Here is a 21,946-nt window from a genome sequence, read left to right as displayed (position 1 = left end):
AAAACACACACACACAGTCACACACACACAGTCACACACACACACACACACACACACACACACACACACACACACACACACACACACACACACACACACACACACACACACAGTCACACACACACACACACACACACACACACACACACACACACACACACACACACACACACACACACACACACACACACACACACACACACACACACACACACACACACAGACAGTCACACACACACACACACAGACAGTCACACAGACAGACAGGGATGGAGGAGGGAAGCCTGGGACTCCCAGATAACAACTTTGTCCTAAACAGGAGAAAGAATCACAAAACAAGACATGAAGTTTGTGTTTTGTCGTGGATGTAGGTTGAGGGTACTTAACGCCTGCGTGAGAATTCATTCAAATAATAATATATTTGCTTATGATCAACTTCCCCTTCCTTATATTATCCCCCCTGTCTGATTTCCATAATGAAGTTTACTAAATGAAGGGTGAATGGGTTTTATATTAAATGTATTTGAGCAACATTCCCAGATGCACTAGATGTTTGTTGTTGTCGACATGCTGACAAACAACATTCCATTCATATGACAATCAGCTCTTATCCGTATCAAAATGTCATTAGTGAAGTATGCACGCACATTCTCAGTTCACACACACACACACACACACACACACACACACACACACACACACACACACACACACACACACACACACACACACACACACACACACACACACACACACACACACACACACACACACACTCGGTGTATGATGTCAGGCACTGGGTGAGGGGTCACGGATGTCCACTAGCTATCTATACAATGGTCCCTGGCCCAGACATGAAATCACTGCTTGGTGTTTGTGTGTGTGTGTTGTATTAGCATCCTGGCCAGATGTTTCCTCTGCTCGGCTATGGTGTGTGTGTTGCATGCCGATGTGTGTATTACTTGAGCACCAGGTGTCTCTGACTTAGCTTTCTGGGCCTCATAATCTACATCAGAGCCTGGGATGCAGGTAGTTGGCTGTGCACAGACAAATACACCTCAAGGCTGGGAGGCCTGGTGAGAAGCTGGGGGATGGGCAAGAGGTCAGGGGGGCAAAGGTAATAGGACAAAAGAGAACGAGTGGGTGATATGCCCATCCCAAATATATCCACCGGGGCTAAAAATGACTGAAACACACTGTTATATGCTTCTCACTTGTTGAAGACTCTTGGAGCCATTTCAAGGAGTAATGTGGAAAGTGAGGAGGGGATGATCACTGGTACCAGAGAACCATCGGCTCAGGGGAAACGTTAGGACATCTTAACTGCTACAACAAGTTGTGTATGTGGGTGGAGGAATAAAGCACAGGAGCAACCAAGGGGGTCAGAGTGACAGCTTCTCCAGGCAGGGAAGGGGAGTGTGTTACTTATTGGGGGCCAGCTGAGAGAGAGAGGAGGGAGTAGCAGTTAAGATGTCCTGTCTCTGATTACACACACACTGTGACATGTGTGTCTGAGATTTGGCACTTTACATTTATTTTTTATTTAACTAGGCAAGTCAGTTATTCTTATTTACAATGACAGCCTCCCGGGGAACAGTGGGTTAAATGCCTTGTTCAGATTTTTACCTTGTCAGCTCGGGGATTCGATCCAGAAACCTTCTGGTTACTGGCCCAACGCTCTAACCACTAGGCTACCTGCCACCCCTGCTGAAACATCTCTTGGCGTGTATGTGTTTTGCGCCCAGAATTTGATACGCGTGCGTGTTGGGTCTGACACTTGGTGCATGTATGTGTATTTGCATGTCTGAATTAGTGGTCACTTTGTTCTCTGTAGTTCTATTTCAGCATAGCAGAGCATCCAGTTGTATGACCACAGATAACCCTGGACTAGTGCGTCCCAAACACTGGGTTGGGTCCCAATGGTGGGCCACATCGGAGCCAGTCCCTCTCAAGTCACTGCTAAACATTGGGTTGCGGCTAGCATGGTTTTGGGTGAGTAACAAGAACATTCCAAGGACTTTGGGCAGCCCCACAATGTCACAATGTTTCACAAACTTTCACTGCCTTTTACCATGAACTGTATGTCATATAAAATTCCCCTCTCTTTCCTCATCCAGTTCCCGATATCTCTCAGGGGGACATCCTCAGGACGATTTCTATTCTAGTTATGGGACGTTATGTCAATTGTTCCAAGAACAATAACGGGACATTCTCATGACATTCGGTCCACTTGAAAGTTATTCCATAAAGGACTAATGATGCTAACAATCCTAATGCTGCTAACTACGCTAATGATGCTTGAGATGCTAGCAGCAATCAGACTAATGCTGTGCGTTTCCTGTCAGGGCAATCACCGCGGTGACAGACATGTCACTGTTTACATCTACAGTGTATTGTCTGTTTACCGTCACGTTTAAACACTCTGACGACCACGATGCTATCTCATGGAAAAGTTTAGTCGGTCATCTTGATAGCGTGTGTTAGCCCAAGTGGTTCTCTAAGACCTAAGTGGCCAGTAGGCCTCTAGGGGGTTGCTATGATTGTCTTAATAGCAGCGGGCCTGTCCGGAGGGGTAAGACGAAGGCTGGGATTCCATCCAAGGTGCGTTGTAGAGCGCTTTTGACAATGCGCCTTTTAAAGGCAACGTTCCCACATTCGAAGGAGATCGCATTCACTGTCAACACTGCAGATGTCGGCTCAATCTGAAATGATCTGCACACGTGAAGTGCTCTACAACGAGCCTCGAATTGAATTTCGGCCTAACATTATTGCCAGTCAGAAAAAAGGCATGAGGTAAACCCACACTGTTGCGCTACACCAGGATGCGTTAAACCAGCTCACAGCTTAGTTTACCACCCAGCCTGACGGGCTTCTTTGGGCGTATTCGTCTCTGAGTTACAGTCATTACACAAACTGAATAATCTGTGAGCCACTATAGATAGTCTACTTTCTCCCGCTGAGTTCCACCATTATTTGAACAACCCCTCCCTGGTCTCCACTAGCTGTTTCTCCTCATGTTCCTTGCCTGTTATGATTTTCTGGAGCCATTTTCCTCCCCCTCCTATCGTCCGATCAGCACATTTCCTCCTCGGAATGACACAGTTTCCAGGCCCCATTAAGAGCAATCAGAGAGATAACACAGTCTCTCCCTTTCTCTCTACCTCTCTCTCCCTTCCCCCTCCCTCTATCCTCTCTCCTGTACCCTCCCTCCTCCTGAACACTCATATCAGATGAGTCATTTTGAGAAGACTATGTGAAGATTAAGATAGAGTTACGAATGAGTGTCACGCCCACTCCCCCTCTCCCACCCTCACCCTCTTATCTACTCTTTCTTGTTTAGTCATACCAGACCGATAATAAGATCAATCTTTCAAAAACAAACAACTAACCGTTATGGTAAAAAAAAAACTTAACCAGTGGGAGCAGAGTAACTCTCATCCTCTGGGTTTGGAGAAAAAAAGGAATGTACCGAGAGGAACACACTGATTTTACCACCAGCACACCATTACTCATACTCCCTTTCCTATACATCAGTCTGCACAACAACAACAATTACAACAGTAATGTTTTCCTCCTTGTTCTCTCTAACCCTGTCACACCCTGACCTTAGTATTCTTTGTTTTCTTTATGATTTTGGTTAGGTCAGGGTGTGACATGGGTGATGTATGTGTTTTACTTTGTCTAGGGTTTTTTGTATGTTTATGGCGGTGTTTCCTATCTAGGTGTTTTTGTAAGTCTATGGTTGCCTAGATTGGTTCTCAATTAGAGGCAGGTGCTTATCGTTGTCTCTGATTGGGAACCATATTTAGGCAGCCATATTCTTTGGGTCATTTGTGGGTGATTGTTCCCGTTTCCAGTGTTAGTGTCCACGTTACGGGACTGTTTCGGCTTCGTTCATTTTTGTCGGTTTGTTGTTTTTGTTCATTGTTTAAGTTTCCTATTAAATATGGATAATCATCACGCTGCATTTTGGTCCTCCTCTCTTTCACCCGAAGACAAACCCTTTTACCCTCGTCTTCCGCAATTGTTCCTCAGCTGTGGAGAAATAGCTTTTTGAGAACAATAACTGCTTCCTGCAGCGAGTTAGGCTGCTCTGCAGTGGGGCGCTGAATGGGAAAATACACAAGGTACTTGATGGGCTACTGTATGCGTGTGGGCTTTTCTGAGGTAACCCATTTCCCAGCTAAAGTCATTGTGACCCTGGGTTATATCTCAATCTGTACGGAGGAAACACTCAGAGAATGTTCACTCACACTTACTGTACATAAGTGTATACACTACACACACGTGAGTATAACGCACACATGCATGTGAGTAGGCTATGTGTTGTGTAACAGAGTAGGCTCTGTCCCGACCAATGCTGGAACCAGGGACCTTCTGAACAATAACACTTTACGTGACCAACACCAAAAATATCATCCGGATCACAAAATATCAGGTTCCATGCTTCTTAGGGAAGGTGGGAGGCAAGTAGTGGTTAAGAGCGTTGGGCCAGTAACTGAAAGGTTGCTGGTTCAAAATCCCAGACCTGACTAGGTGAACAAAAATGTACGATGTGCCCTTGAGCAAAGCTCTTCACCCTAATTGATCCTATAAGTCACATCTATTAGTGATAAGAGCACCTGCTAAATGACTCAATGACTTCATGTAAATGTGATGTCATTGGGGAAAGTGATGACAATCTTACACTGTTAGAAAAAAGGGCTCCAAAATGGTTCTTCAGCTGTCCCCATAGGATAGCACTTTTTGGTTCCAGGTACAACCCTTTTTGTTCCACAGAGAGGGTTCTACATGGAACCCAAAAGGGTTATACCTAAAACCAAAAAGGGTTCTTCAAAGGGTTCTCCTACGGGGATAGCCAAATAACCCTTTTAGGTTCGAGATAGCACCTTTTCTCTAAGGGTGTACTTCAGCTAAAATAAAACAGAGGAAGATTATAGTAGGTAGTACAATATCCTCACATTAAATTGAACAAACAAAAATAACCCTGTTACTGGCAGACCACCACACTTCCTCTATGGCAGTGATGTAATTTCCTGTACCTGCTCATTATCAGCCTACTAATGGAATGTGAGGTCTGGTAGGAGGAATATGAAAGGTAGGGGAAAGGAGACTACATTTGCTTTGACCTACATGTCATATCCCAACACAAACAGTAAGTAGCGGACAGTGGGGTAAGTTTAACCATTTTTTTTACATTCAGCATCACTCCGTCAACGGAAATATGGTATTCTATCTAACAAAGATATCAAAATATATATTCAGGATGTTTTGTATCTCCGGTAATAATGAGAATTCATGTCAACATTACAGTTTTGAAAACCTAGCTTGTCCCCCAAAAAAGTGGTCTCTTGTCACAACTTACGGAGTAAGTTGGAGTAAATTGTGCTGCTGGTCAGAATTAATCTTAAAGATCTGCCCCTTGTTTCAAATTTTTGCCTAAAATGACATACCCAAATCTAGCTTAGGACCTGAAGCAAGGATATGCATATTCTTGATACCATTTGAAAGGAAACACTTTGAAGTTTGTGGAAATGGGAAAGGAATGTAGGAGAATATAACATAGATATGGGAAAAGATAATACAATGAAAAAAACATGTTTTTTTGTATTTTTTGTACCATCTTTGAAATGCAAGAGAAAGGCCATAATGTATTATTCCAGCCCAGGGGAAATTCTGATTTAGGCCGCTAGATGGCAGCAGTGTATGTGCAAAGTTTTTGACTGATCCAATGAACCATTGAATTTCTGTTCAAAATGTTGCATCAAGACTGCCCAAATGTGCCTTAATAACTTTTCAAGTTCATAACTGTGCACTCTCCTCAAACAATAGCATGGTATTATTTCACTGTAATAGCTACTGTAAATTGGACAGTGCGATTAGATTAACAAGAATTTAAGCTTTCTGCCAATATCAGATATGTCTATGTCCTGGGAAATGTTCTTGTTACTTACAACCTCATGCTAATCGCATTAGCCTACATTAGCTCAACCGTCCCATGGCGAACCCACCGATCCTGTAGAGGTCAGTCTCCTACAAATTTCTGTACCGAATGAAATATTACCACAACCTTTTTGAAACCATGTCTATCTTTATTTCCCAAACACAATCCAACACAATCATAATCTCTGTTTTGCCTTTTAAACATTTTAAGCATCTTTTAACACAGGAATAACACCATACAAACACTTTGTACTTTTTTCAATACTTTTAACATTGGCCAGGCCCTGTTGGAACCTCATAGCCCAGTGATAATGTCTTTCATTACACCTAGGAAGAAAGCACTTCAATTTATGGGGAGGCAGGGTAGCCTAGTGGTTAGAGCGTTGGACTTGTAACTGAAAGTTTGCATGTTCAAATCCCCGAGCTGACAAGGTACAAATCTGTCAGTTAACCCACTGTTCCTAGGCCATCATTGAAAATAAGAATTTGTTCTTAACTGACTTGCCTAGTTAAATAAAGGTCAAATAAAACTCAACTTAAAATTGGCAGTATTTACCTCATGACCATTGTCTCAATTTACCCCAAGGCAAAATTATAACTATTTTATCCCACATAGCTACAAGGATTCACTTTTATGCTAGGTTAAGGACCTCATATTGAAGCTTATAGAGACCCCAACTGATGTATAGAACAATCTTAAAATGATCTACTTTGGTTTAGATACAAGCATCATGAAACCACTAACACAATACATTAATTCAACTGTGAAAATCTGTTTTTTTGGACCTAACTTGCTTTCCACTTTTTCCTTGTGGGTTCTTCCATCACAGACTCCATTCAATGATGACCTCCTGCTAAATATTTGGTCAAATAATACATTTTGTGTAGGGTTTCCTAGAATCAGGTGGCTCAACTTACCCCACTCCAACTGTTCATGGGAGGACACCACGGAAGAAGCCACTGCTGTCCAAAATAAACATTGTTGCACGTCTGAAGTTCGCAAAAGATCACCTGGATGTTCCACAGCGCTACTGGCAAAATATTCTGTGGACAGATGAAACTAAAGTTGTGTTGTTTGGAAGGAACACACAACACTATGTGTAGAAAAAAAAGGCACAGCACACCAACATCAAATCAAATTTTAGTGGTCACATACACATGGTTAGCAGATGTTAATGCGAGTGTAGCGAAATGCTTGTGCTTCTAGTTCAGACCATGCAGTATTATCTAACAAGTAATCAAACAATTTCACAACAACTACCTCATACACACAAGTGTAATGGAATGAATAAGAATATGTACATATAAATATATGGATGAGCGATGGCCGAACGGCATAGGCAAGATGCAGTAGATGGTATAGAGTACAGTATATACATATGAGATGAGTAATGTAGGGTATGTAAACATTATAAAGTGGCATTGTTTAAAGTGACTAGTGATACATTTATTACATCACATTTTTTATTATTGAAGTGGCTAGAGATTTGAGTCAGTATGTTGGCAGCAGCCACTCAATGTTAGTGATGGCTGTTTAACAGTTCGATGGCCTTGAGACAGAGATTTGAGTCAGTATGTTGGCAGCAGCCACTCAATGTTAGTGATGGCTGTTTAACAGTCTGATGGCCTTGAGATAGAAGCTGTTTTTCAGTCTCTCGGTCCCAGCATTGATGCACCTGTACTGACCTCGCCTTCTGGATGATTGTGGGGTGAACAGGCAGTGGCTCGGGTGGTTGTTGTCCTTGATAAACTTTTTGGCCTTCCTGTGACAACGGGTGGTGTAGGTGTCCTGGAGGTCAGGTAGTTTGCCCCCGGTGATGCGTTGTGCAGACATCACTACCCGCTGGAGAGCCGTGGGAGGAGCAGTTGCCGTACCAGGTGGTGATACAAGTTTGTGAGTGTTTTTGGTGACGAGCCTAATTTCTTCAGCCTTCTGAGGTTGAAGAGGCACTGTTGCGCCTTCTTCACTACGCTGTCTGTGTGGGTGGACCATGTCAGTTTGTCCGTGATGTGTACGCCGAGGAACTTACAACTTTCCACCTTCTCCACTACTGTCCCGTCGGACAGTGGTAGGCTTGATTACCAACAACGACGAGGCCTACAGGGAGGAGGTGAGGTTCCTCGGAGTGTGGTGTCAGGAAAATAACCTCTCACCCAATGTCAACAAAACAAAGGAGATGATTGTGGACTGCAGGAAACAGCAGAGGGAGCACCCCCCTATCCACATCAACAGGACAGTAGTGGAGACGGTGGAAAGTTTTAAGTTCCTCGGCGTACCATCACGGACAAACTGAATTGGTCCCCCCACACAGACAACATGGTGAAGAAGGCACCACAGCGCCTCTTCAACCTCAGGAGGCTGAAGAAATTCGGCTTGTCACCAAAAACACTCACAAACTTTTACAGATGCACAATCGAGAGCATCCTGTCGGGCTGTATCACCGCCTGGTACCGCAACTGCTCCACCCACAACCGTAAGGCTCTCCAGAGGGTAGTGAGGTCTGCTCCGCCCACAACCGTAAGGCTCTCCAGAGGGTAGTGAGGTCTGCTCCGCCCACAACCGTATGGCTCTCCAGAGGGTAGTGAGGTCTGCTCCGCCCACAACCGTAAGGCTCTCCAGAGGGTAGTGAGGTCTGCACAACGCATCACCGGGGGCAAACTACCTGCCCTCCAGGACACCTACACCACCCGATGTCACAGGAAGGCCAACAAGTTTATCAAGGACAACAACCACCCGAGCCACTGCCTGTTCACCCCACAATCATCCAGAAGGCGAGGTCAGTACAGGTGCATCAATGCTGGGACCGAGAGACTGAAAAACAGCTTCTATCTCAAGGCCATCAGACTGTTAAACAGCCATCACTAACATTGAGTGGCTGCTGCCAACATACTGACTCAAATCTCTAGCCACTTTAACAATTAAAAATTGGATGTAAGAAATGTATCACTAGTCACTTTAAACAATGCCACTTTATATAATGTTTACATACGCTACATTACTCATCTCATATGTATATACTGTACTCTATACCATCTGCTGCATCTTGCCTATGCCGTTCGGCCATCGCTCATCCATATATTTATATGTACATATTCTTATTCATTCCTTTACACTTGTGTGTAAAAGGTAGTTGTTGTGAAATTGTTAGATTCCTTGTTACTTATTACTGCATGGTCGGAATTAGAAGCGCAAGCATTTCACTACACTCGCATTAACATCTGCTAACCATGTGTATGTGACAAATAAAATTGTATTTGATTTGAAGAAGAGAACATTTCAAAAAACACTGAAAATATTTGGGGAATCATTCAATGTGATACGCTACTACGCCAAGTCTTTCCTGAGCTACCAGTCCTAAGCTTTAAGAGATGTCCTACCCTAAATGACAAATTAGTCCACAGCTATCTTCCTGGTGACTCAAAAAAAAACTTGGCAAGACCACGAACCCAGGGGCTCGTTTAAATGCAACCAGTGCGACCAGAAATATTGCACAGGAAAAGTGTTTTGCTGAAACAGCTTCTCAAATGGTCAAAGCATTTCAATAACTGCAAAACCACTCATGTCACCTACAGATTGGAATGTCCACAGTGTAAGACGTTCTACGTTGGATGGACAAAGAGACACCGTCATGACTGCTTAGCAGAACATAAGTACGCCATACAGACAGGAAATGAAGACTACCCCATGGCAAGGTACTACAAGTCCTTACACCATGGCGACCCTGCCTCCCTACAAGCTGTGGGTATCGATCATGTTCCGGGCCTCAATTAGAAAAGGGGATCATCTTAAAAAATATATTTAAACAGCTAAACCAAAGAGAACGTTTTTGGATTTACAAACTACAGGCCAATAGGTACCCTGGTTTAAATGGAGATATGGATTTACAAACTACAGGCCACTAAATACCCTGGTTTAAATGGAGATATGGATTTACAAACTACAGGCCAATAGGTACCCTGGTTTAAATGGAGATATGGATTTACAAACTACAGGCCACTAAATACCCTGGTTTAAATGGAGATATGGATTTACAAACTACAGGCCACTAAGTACCCTGGTTTAAATGGAGATATGGATTTACAAACTACAGGCCACTAAATACCCTGGTTTAAATGGAGATATGGATTTACAAACTACAGGCCAATAGGTACCCTGGTTTAAATGGAGATATGGATTTACAAACTACAGGCCACTAAATACCCTGGTTTAAATGGAGATATGGATTTACAAACTACAGGCCAATAAGTACCCTGGTTTAAATGGAGATATGGATTTACAAACTACAGGCCACTAAATACCCTGGTTTAAATGGAGATATGGATTTACAAACTACAGGCCACTAAGTACCCTGGTTTAAATGGAGATATGGATTTACAAACTACAGGCCACTAAATACCCTGGTTTAAATGGAGATATGGATTTACAAACTACAGGCCAATAAGTACCCTGGTTTAAATGGAGATATGGATTTACAAACTACAGGCCACTAAATACCCTGGTTTAAATGGAGATATGGATTTACAAACTACAGGCCACTAAGTACCCTGGTTTAAATGGAGAAATGGATTTACAAACTACAGGCCACTAAATACCCTGGTTTAAATGGAGATATGGATTTACAAACTACAGGCCACTAAATACCCTGGTTTAAATGGAGATATGGATTTACAAACTACAGGCCAATAAGTACCCTGGTTTAAATGGAGATATGGATTTACAAACTACAGGCCACTAAATACCCTGGTTTAAATGGAGATATGGATTTACAAACTACAGGCCACTAAGTACCCTGGTTTAAATGGAGATATGGATTTACAAACTACAGGCCACTAAATACCCTGGTTTAAATGGAGATATGGATTTACAAACTACAGGCCACTAAATACCCTGGTTTAAATGGAGATATGGATTTACAAACTACAGGCCACTAAATACCCTGGTTTAAATGGAGATATGGATTTACAAACTACAGGCCACTAAATACCCTGGTTTAAATGGAGATATGGATTTACAAACTACAGGCCACTAAATACCCTGGTTTAAATGGAGATATGGATTTACAAACTACAGGCCACTAAATACCCTGGTTTAAATGGAGATATGGATTTACAAACTACAGGCCACTAAGTACCCTGGTTTAAATGGAGATATGGATTTACAAACTACAGGCCACTAAGTACCCTGGTTTAAATGGAGATATGGATTTACAAACTACAGGCCACTAAGTACCCTGGTTTAAATGAAGATATGGATTTACAAACTACAGGCCACTAAGTACCCTGGTTTAAATGGAGATATGGATTTACAAACTACAGGCCACTAAATACCCTGGTTTAAATGGAGATATGGATTTACAAACTACAGGCCACTAAGTACCCTGGTTTAAATGGAGATATGGATTTACAAACTACAGGCCACTAAATACCCTGGTTTAAATGGAGATATGGATTTACAAACTACAGGCCACTAAGTACCCTGGTTTAAATGGAGATATGGATTTACAAACTACAGGCCACTAAATACCCTGGTTTAAATGGAGATATGGATTTACAAACTACAGGCCACTAAATACCCTGGTTTAAATGGAGATATGGATTTACAAACTACAGGCCACTAAATACCCTGGTTTAAATGGAGATATGGATTTACAAACTACAGGCCACTAAATACCCTGGTTTAAATGGAGATATGGATTTACAAACTACAGGCCACTAAATACCCTGGTTTAAATGGAGATATGGATTTACAAACTACAGGCCACTAAGTACCCTGGTTTAAATGAAGATATGGATTTACAAACTACAGGCCACTAAATACCCTGGTTTAAATGGAGATATGGATTTACAAACTACAGGCCACTAAATACCCTGGTTTAAATGGAGATATGGATTTACAAACTACAGGCCACTAAGTACCCTGGTTTAAATGAAGATATGGATTTACAAACTACAGGCCACTAAATACCCTGGTTTAAATGGAGATATGGATTTACAAACTACAGGCCACTAAGTACCCTGGTTTAAATGGAGATATGGATTTACAAACTACAGGCCACTAAGTACCCTGGTTTAAATGGAGATATGGATTTACAAACTACAGGCCACTAAGTACCCTGGTTTAAATGGAGATATGGATTTACAAACTACAGGCCACTAAGTACCCTGGTTTAAATGGAGATATGGATTTACAAACTACAGGCCACTAAATACCCTGGTTTAAATGAAGATATGGACTTCTCACCTTTCCTGTAGGGTCGTGAGAGGTCCCTTTGCTGTCATCTAGTGGACATATTGCTCTATTGCCCTCAGCTATGTTTAGACTGTTGTGGTCCATGTTTGCTGTGAGAGGTCCCTTTGCTGTCATCTAGTGGACATATTGCTCTATTGCCTTCAGCTATGTTTAGACTGTTGTGGTCCATGTTTGCTGTGTTCTCGTGTACTATAAAATAGGTGGCTCTCCTATGCTTAACACTTTGCCCAGTCATATTCTAGATTAGAACTACCTATCAAGGGGTTCTGATGCTTCTAGTCAAGATTAGAATTTTTGATAATACATCTACAGTATTTCACTGTTCAATGTGTATAGTATTGCTTACTTGGTGTTGTCTAATGAATTCTGTAACCAATCTCTCATCAAATCAGGGTTGATTGGAAAAAGCTGTTCAAAAGAGGACATTGTATTATCGTACATTTGTACTTCCTGACGAAGGCCATTCAGCCGAAACACTACACACCTGATTCAAATGATCAAAGCTTGATGGTTAGTTGATTAATTTAATCGGCAGTGTAGTGATAGGGCAAAAACAAAAACGTGCACCCCTTGGGGTCCCGAGGACAGAGTTTGAGGAACCCTGGGTTTAGGGTTAGAATTAGGGTTAGAATAAGTATCAGGGTTTTGGGGTTAAGGTTCAGGTTTAGGTTTAGGTTCAGGGAAAATTGGATTTTGAATTGGAAATCAATTATTTTGTCCCCACAAGAATAGTAAAACAAACGTGTTGTGTAAGAGAGAGAGAGATGGAGAGAGACATTGTGTCGGACTGTTAGAGAGAGTGAGAGAGACATTGTGTCGGACTGTTAGAGAGAGTGAGAGAGACATTGTGTCGGACTGTTAGAGAGATGGAGAGAGACATTGTGTCGGACTGTTAGAGAGAGTGAGAGAGACATTGTGTCGGACTGTTAGAGAGATGGAGAGAGACATTGTGTCGGACTGTTAGAGAGATGGAGAGAGACATTGTGTCGGACTGTTAGAGAGATGGAGAGAGACATTGTGTCGGACTGTTAGAGAGAGTGAGAGAGACATTGTGTCGGACTGTTAGAGAGATGGAGAGAGACATTGTGTCGGACTGTTAGAGAGAGTGAGAGAGACATTGTGTCGGACTGTTAGAGAGAGTGAGAGAGACATTGTGTCGGACTGTTAGAGAGAGTGAGAGAGACATTGTGTCGGACTGTTAGAGAGATGGAGAGAGACATTGTGTCGGACTGTTAGAGAGAGTGAGAGAGACTGAGTTCTATGTAGCTTATCGATACAGTTCTAAGGCAAAGTCCCTTTGATGTTATTGTTGAAAACATTTATATCCGTTCCCAGGGGAGAGTAGGGGCATTTCTGAGAGGCCAACTCTGAGTACCTGTCAAAACACTTCCTTTCTGTGTCACAACTAGAACAACAATAATGGCCTAACCTACATTCACTAGGTCTCAAAGAGCTTTTCATTGTAAGCACCATTCTGTCGCCACAAACAGAGTGTGTTAAATGCTCTCTCTCTCTCTCTCTCTGCTCTCTTCTCTCTCTCAGCTCTCTCTCTCAGCTCTCTCTCTCTCTCTCTCTCTCTCAGCTCTCTCTCTCTCAGCTCTCTCTCTCAGCTCTCTCTCTCCCAGCTCTCTCTCTCTCAGCTCTCTCTCTCTCAGCTCTCTCTCTCAGCTCTCTCTCTCAGCTCTCTCTCTCTCAGCTCTCTCTCTCAGCTCTCTCTCTCTCAGCTCTCTCTCTCTCAGCTCTCTCTCTCAGCTCTCTCTCTCTCAGCTCTCTCTCTCTCAGCTCTCTCTCTCTCAGCTCTCTCTCTCTCAGCTCTCTCTCTCTCAGCTCTCTCTCTCTCAGCTCTCTCTCTCTCTCAGCTCTCTCTCTCTCTCAGCTCTCTCTCTCTCTCAGCTCTCTCTCTCTCAGCTCTCTCTCTCTCAGCTCTCTCTCTCTCAGCTCTCTCTCTCTCAGCTCTCTCTCTCTCAGCTCTCTCTCTCTCAGCTCTCTCTCTCTCAGCTCTCTCTCTCTCAGCTCTCTCTCAGCTCTTCCATAGTAAAGATACAGCCCCATCTACTGTAGCCTACCTGTCAAATAGTATGCAGAGCCATTCACCGTCTTGTTTAGGAGTGGTATTAGACTGCCAATCTTCGGCCGTAACCATTAACTACATACAGTTCTGAGAGATGAACCACTATACCACTTAGCTAATCTATGAATGGCGAGACTAATCAAGTCAAAAAAAACTTTGGGTAGTGAGATACCATGACGTGAATATACTGGCAAGTTCAATGTATTAGTAGCCAACTAACATTACAGTAGGTAGCTAACAGACCCGGTACACACTGTAATGATATGCTGTGTGGTTCGTAAGGACAGTGTAGCTAACAAATTGTCACCCAACATAACGTGTAACGTAACATATTTGAAAAGTCATGACTTTATTACTTTGCTCAACATTTGTTAACATTTGTCATAATTAGTTAAAGCGACGTCGGACTTCAGCTGCATATTTTCCACAATTTTATTCAAATCTGAAAACTTTGAAGCCACGCCCATTTTCGGGAAGAATTGCATTATGGGCCCTGAAAGCACGGAAATAGTGTCCACTGCATGCATACTTCGTCTTTTGGCAAATGTAGTACGACATCCGGGAACTTTAAGCATATTAACTATATCCATACTATGACTAATAAGCACACTACATACTCAATTTATGTCACAAATAGTATGGTTAGTGCGGTCAGTATGAGTATTCGAACACCAGCTAGAGACTGTGAGATCTGGTAGGTTTCGGCAGCCAAGATAACAAGCAACACCAGGCACAAGAGCCGCGTGCTCAGATCAGGCACCACATTACTCCAGGGGATCGCCAATCAATCGAGAACTGAGCCCCGAGTGACCGCTATAACCGTTTTATAACGGGCCTGTCGCCCCCATATGACTGCGGCCTGTCTGTGTTACCAGAAAAGTGTTCTTGAAATGTAATTATCTACTCGCATAAGTCATGTCTTCATTAGGCTACAATCGAAATGTGATTTCCACATCTGGAAAAATATATTCAATAAGCGTTCTCTTCAATATGGGAAAGAGAGGAATATTTCGTCCTCTATGGCATCTTTGAAGAAAGTGTTAGCTGTTATGGTTCGGCCCTGTTATGAATGATCACATTACGCCTGCATGGTGCCACTTATCCTTTCTGGTATCTTATCACAGCAGCAGGCGGAAGCAGCAGCCAATTGGGGCACGAAAGAAAAAAAGCAAAGACCATTTCCCCCCCGTGACCCCAATTAGGATGCTGTCTTATTTTATCAGACACACACACACACACACACACACACACACACACACACACACACACAGAGCTGTGCATAGATCACAGAGACAGGTGTATCTATAGGTGTCTATCTTCGTGTGGGTAGCTGTCTATTTACAAGCTGCTGTCTGTGAAGGTGCTCACTGCTAATTTTACAGCTCCCTCGTCTAGCGTTGGCCAACCTCCAAGCTCCCAGAGAAAGCTGGGTGTGCAGGATTTGAGGGCATTTTTTTACACGTCAAATTGGCCACGATAATTTTGAATGGTCGTTAGCTGTCGTCATAGCAACCCCTGTTAATGTGATTGTCTTTCGGCACTGCCAGAGGAGATACAGCAGCTTGAAATGGCTGGGCTTTCGCTCTTCCAACCTCTCCCTTTCTATTCTTTCTTTTTCTCTCGGTCTCTCTTATTCTCTCATTATGCTCCCTCTCAGTTTGTCCTTTTCCCTATACTCTATCCTCCCACTCTCTGTTCCCCATCCCCCCGCCCACCTCCGACTCTCCTCCAGGCCTAGCTCCCCCGCTGCTCTCCTAGGGAGTTGGTCTACTAATTCTAGACGCTTACCTACTGTTCAATACTGTAGACGTGGCACAACACTGCAGCACTCACTCACACTCCTCCACTCTGTCTCAAATAACTCTCTCTCTGTCCCCCCCTCTCTTCTTTTTTTTCACACAACATTTTCACACAGGTTCTTTTAGGAGGGGGCTTCCTTCTCCTGCTTATCTCTGTGTTGTTTGAATGCAGCCAAGCCATTTAGCTATTTATTATTACCCCTCAGCCACATGATGCAGGCACTAGAAGTTCTGGACGACTGTGTGATCTCGCTCTCCATAGCCGATGCGAGGAAGACCTTTAAACGTCCACCTGGACAAAATGAATACCTATGTCAGAATGCTGTTCATTGACTACAGCTCAGCGTTCAACACCACAGTGCCCTCCAAGCTCATCACTACACTCAGGACCCTTGGACTGAACACCTCCCTCTGCAACTGGATACTGGACTATCTGACGGACCACCCCCCCAGGTGATGAGGGTAGGCAACAACACATCCACCATGCTGACCATCAACATAGGGGCCCCTCAAGCCACACAGTTGTGAAGAAGGCACGACGATGCCTCATGCCCCTCAGGAGGCTGAAAGGATTTGGAATGGGCCCTCAAAGTTCTACAGCTGCACCATTGAGAACAGCTTGACTGGCTACATCACCGCTTCGTACGGCACCTGCAAGGCACCCGAGGAAGAGGAAGGCCCAAAAATTGTTAAACCACCCAAGCCACCCAAGCCATAGACTGTTCTCCCTGCTACCGCATGGCAAGCGGTACCGGTGCACCAAGTCTGGAACCAATAGGACCCTGAACAAAAGCCATAATAGTGTTCAAACAAGACGGCTAAATCAAATGGCAACCCGGACTACCTGCATTGACCCTTTTCTGCACTAACTCTCCTTGCACACACACACACACACACACACACACACTACTTTCCCCCACATACATAACATGCGCACACATGCATACTGACGCCACACACACACACACACACACACACACACATGCATAACATGTGCACACATGCATACTGACGCCACACACACACACACACGCCACATAAGCTGCTGCTACTGTCTATTATCTATCCTGTTGCCTAGTCACTTTACCCCTACCTCTATATGCATAGCTACCTCAATTATCTGATACCCCTGCACCTTGACTCAGTGCTGGTAGTCCCTGTATATAGCCATGTTATTTTTATTCCTCATTTATCATTCATTATTCACTGTGTATTTATTCCTCGTGTCACCATTTCAATTTTTATTTTATTTTTCATCTATTTGTTTTACTTTGCATTGTTGGAAGAGGATCCGTTAACAAGCATTTCACTATTAGTCTACACATGTTTCAGAAGCATGTGACAAATAAAATGAGATTTTATTTGCTGACGCAGGCCTTTATGCAACTCAGGAGTCAGAAGTACAGATGGTTTCACAGAGATCAATGTATGCTCCGATCTGGGGTCCTATTGTAGCGGAGAGCAGTCACGTACGTATGCACACACACACACACACACACACACACACACACACACACATGCCCACACACAAGCAAGTACACACGTACACACGCACACCCACATACATGCACGCACACACAAACACAGACACAGCGAGAGCAGGGCATCTAGTCTTTGTTCTGGAAGATTCCACAGTAGATGAGCTAATGAAGCTGATGGCTGTATCTCCTACAGTCCTGACACCCTTCTCCCCCAGCTCAACCCTCCAGCACAGTGTCAATGTTAGTAGGGCATACCCAGAATTCCTCTCGTGTTTTATTAAATCAGAGCAGTGAGGGGGGTGAGGGGAGAGAGACATGCCTTCAGGACTTGTAATGCAATGGGTTGACCTGCTTATAACTATGTGTGTGTTTCCTCCAGGAGAAGGACTATTTGGGTTTTGCCACCCTCCCCAACCAGGTCCACAGGAAGTCAGTGAAGAAGGGGTTTGACTTTACCCTCATGATGTTAGGTAAGAGATGCATAATCACACTTACGCAGTGTATGTGCTGATTGATGCTGCTGACTGATGCTTTTGTGTGTATGTGTGTGTTGTCTGGTTTGGGAAAGTCTACTACAGCCTGTTCCACACAGACCTACACAAGTAAAGGAAACTAGTCAACGCTGAGGGTGAGGTGTTACTGTTCCTCTCAGATCACCAGCCAGGTCACCCATGATACAAGTCAGTATTCCACGTCCATCCATGTCTGAGGACGTTGGGAGATGATGTGGAAACCGGCCACTAGGGGCAACAGTGAGCGCCATTACCTTCAAGTAGGTTTCGGTTTTGCAAGGGCCTGGTGGACAGGGATGGCAGACGGCAATACGCATCAAGTTCAAATCAAACAATAGAAAGTTGATTTAGATTTCTTAAATCAAGCCTATTCCAAACCTTCCCCCACATCTCAACCATATGGACTTCATGCCTAAACTTTCAACTTGAACATTAAACACATCTAAATTTGACATTTGGAACAACTTCGAAATGTGACATTTCAGAAGCATTGATGAACGAACTTCTAATTCTGAAGCGAGCCTGTGAGAGCTGGTAACGTATCACACAGTGGAGATCACACAGTGGAGATCACACAGTGGAGATCACACAGTGGAGATCACACAGTGGAGATCACACAGTGGAGATCACACAGTGGAGATCACACAGTGGAGATCACACAGTGGAGATCACACAGTGGAGATCACACAGTGGAGATCACACAGTGGAGATCACACAGTGGAGATCACACAGCGGACAAAAAAATGTCAAAACAATTGTCACCATATATACTTCTTACACTCTCCTTCTCATCCCTCACGCTATCTCTCTCGCTATCTCTCTCTATCTCTTCTCTGTCTCTGTCTTTCCCTCATTCCAGAGTGTATCAGTCATTCCAGAGTGTATGAATTGTTAATTACAGTTAATTAATGACATTCAAATGATTATTAAATGTATGTGCTAATTATATAATAGCAGGGTTGGGGAGTAACTGATTACATGTAATCTGATAGAAAACAAAAATGAACTGTATGTTACCAGCTAATCAGATTGTAATCAGAATACAGATACTTTTGAAAAAGTAGATGATTACTTCTGGGATTACTTAAAAATTCTGAAAGGATGTTGTGAAAAAATACATTGACATTCAATTCAGCATTAAAAAACAGGTGAAGCTGAAGTTTGTTCCACCTATCATTTGCCCCTGAGAAACATGTTTGATTGGCCCTCTGTCTTTTTGGAGTATATTTTAAAGGGAAAGTAATCTAAAAGTAACTGAAAGTAATCAGGTTATGTTACTGAGTTTGGGTAATCCACAAACTTACGTTATGGATGACAATTTTGTTCAGGTAACAAGTAACTGTAATAGATTACATTTAGAAAGTAACCTAACCAACCCTGTATGATAGTGGTTTGCATTGATATAATGCGATAGACTGATGCATACTGGACACACATACATTGTGTTGGAGTTTTCTTTCCTATTTCACTCTCAATCCCTCGCTCTCTTTCTTCCTTCCCTCTTTCTCTCTCTGTAGTTGAGGAGGATGCAGGAGATGCTTCAGAAGATGCAACATGAGCAGGTCCTGTGAGCGCTGATCCTTTACCTTTCACCCCAGAGCTTCTACCTCGCTCCTCTCACCTAATGATATGTGGGAGGAGTATCACAGGGTCAATCACATGCTGGCCAATCACACACTGCCACCTGACCACTGCCTCTTAATCGTAAACATTCATTGGAGTTCTATACAGTACAGTTCTGTTTGAACTTTCTGTAATTGTTACTCCCTCTTCTGAATATGTTCATGTCTCCAATCACTAACAGAGAAACTGGACACATGGTAAAACCAACACTAAACACTCTCCAAACCATGGACATTATAGGTCGGCCACACCCTACATTGGAGTTTGACTTTTAAACAGGGTCAAGCATTTTGTCAATGTTTTGTTGGTGTTGTGAAAAACCAAGAAACGACGTTCTGTTGGATACCGTTAGAAGCCAAGACTGGAGCCAAGCTTTGTAGCGCTGTAGTAGATTTGCACCTTAGATTGCAGTTGATGTCCGATCCCCTTTTTGTGTATTCAAGGTGAAGTTATTTAGGACTTAATAAGACTGTTTATGATTATGGTTGAATATGTATTTTGCACTCTACCTGATCACACAGTTAGAATGTTGGCCAGATGAATTTATTCTGTTTCTAACATTGTGTTCCATGTTATTCATTTTAATCGATGGCATCTTTGCATGAGTAAAAGTGAGCATGTGAAATTGTGAGTGTAAGTGTGTGTGTGTTTATAGTTGGTGTGTGTGTGAGAGAAATAGAGATTTTGTCTCTATGTCAGAAACATAGACCACAGTGCCATTTCCTGTCTGACAGAAGTTATGAAACGAACCAAAGTTTTAAGCGAGACTAAATGTGCAATTTCCTTTTAGTCCATTGACAGACTGAGGCTTTCTAAAGCACCACTTCTGTCTATGAAGGCTCTCTTACGGAACCGGGGCAAAGTGTTACAGCACAGTCAATACTCTGACAGTCTACTTTACATTACATTAGATAACATTAGATAAAGAATCATTAGATCAAACTCAAATGAAAAACTTTATTGGACCAGAACCCCTTGACAAGATTGCATTACACCCTTTAAGTGTGTGTGTGTGTGTGTGCCTGTGTGTCAGTGGTGGTGAGGTTTAGCCTGTATGTTGGTCCATCCCATTGTTGTACGCTACATAGATGAGTACATATGTCAGCATGATCAAGGTTGTGTCCACACAGACACAGTGATGTCTCACACTGGTGCTCGTCACAAAATAAAAGCCCACCGTTGTACCTTTGATGCTCACTAATATTACTGTGTGTTATTGGGTGTGTGGCTTAGCATCGGACAGTGTTTTACCCCTGATACATGGCTGTGCAGTGTGAAACCTCAACAATAGGCTCATCGTAGGTTACTGCACACTGTGAAAATGCAGTCCAGTCTGTTTTGTTCAGTGCTGGTTAATCTACTACGTCATCATAACACATCGTTTGGGACCTGCCACATCTATTCGTACGCAGTCACATCCCCTCTGGATGAACTTTCTCATAGGCACTCATCTAAGGTCAGTTTTATGTTTTCCCCCTCTAATGGGGTTAGGATTTGGTGAAGGTAAACTGACCCTAGATCTGTGCCTAAGGACAACTGCTTTGCCTGCCTGTGAGGATGAGACAAGGCCTGTCGTCCCCTATCACAGGTAAAAACGTGATTCACGTATGGTTCATTATGAGCCAAAACAGTAGGGAGAAATGCAACCAGTCTAGTTATTCTAGGGTTGGTATTCAGGGAGAAAATGTCCTTGTTCACTCTTATGTTATAGGTCCTGTGTATGGAATCTATTTTTTCCACTGTTCTTTCAGGCTAACACAGACCAAGACACTGGGACCTACACAGATTTACTGAAACCAAATCTTTTGGATTTTTATAACAAAACTCTGAGAAAAATTGAGGAAAAGTCTGAATCCAACTATGAAAGAGGTGAGTCCCTCAGTTACTTTCTCATTTAGCATACATGTACAACCAATTTAGTACACCAGTACAGCATCCCATTGAGATGTATATACAATAAGTTCTGCAATACATACATTTTGTATAAGTCCTGTTGCTACTGTAAGGTTCTGTATTTATTTTCTTAGTCAACCTTGTGTTCTGTTTCGTTGTGTTCTTGAACGTAGCCCTGCCTTTCATTTTTGTTAATTGATTTCACCTGTGTTCGTTTCTCACCTGGTCTCATCAGCTCCTTATTTAGTTCAGTTCATTCTGTTTGTGCCTTTGTGAGGTATTGTTCGTTTTGACTCTACTAAGCCTGTTCCTACCTCGTTTGTGAGAACCAGTTATAGCTTTCAGTCCTAGTTTTGTTTGCCTACCTGTGTTTG

At 42.9% G+C, this 21,946-nt stretch overlaps 1 long non-coding RNA gene across 1 annotated transcript; it reads left to right on the top strand.

Annotated features, from left to right (window-relative positions):
• The first annotated feature begins 1,716 nt into the window (after positions 1-1,716).
• On the top strand, positions 1,717-20,868 carry LOC116358243 (uncharacterized). The gene is made up of 4 exons (XR_004206122.1): positions 1,717-4,127; positions 9,517-9,636; positions 17,924-18,014; positions 19,574-20,868. It is a non-coding gene; the product is annotated as an uncharacterized LOC116358243 (long non-coding RNA).
• Positions 20,869-21,946: the final 1,078 nt, after the last annotated feature.

Source organism: Oncorhynchus kisutch, linkage group LG29 (assembly GCF_002021735.2).
Source record: "Oncorhynchus kisutch isolate 150728-3 linkage group LG29, Okis_V2, whole genome shotgun sequence".
NCBI lineage: Eukaryota > Metazoa > Chordata > Actinopteri > Salmoniformes > Salmonidae > Oncorhynchus > Oncorhynchus kisutch.
This window is presented reverse-complemented; position numbering and strand designations above follow the sequence as displayed.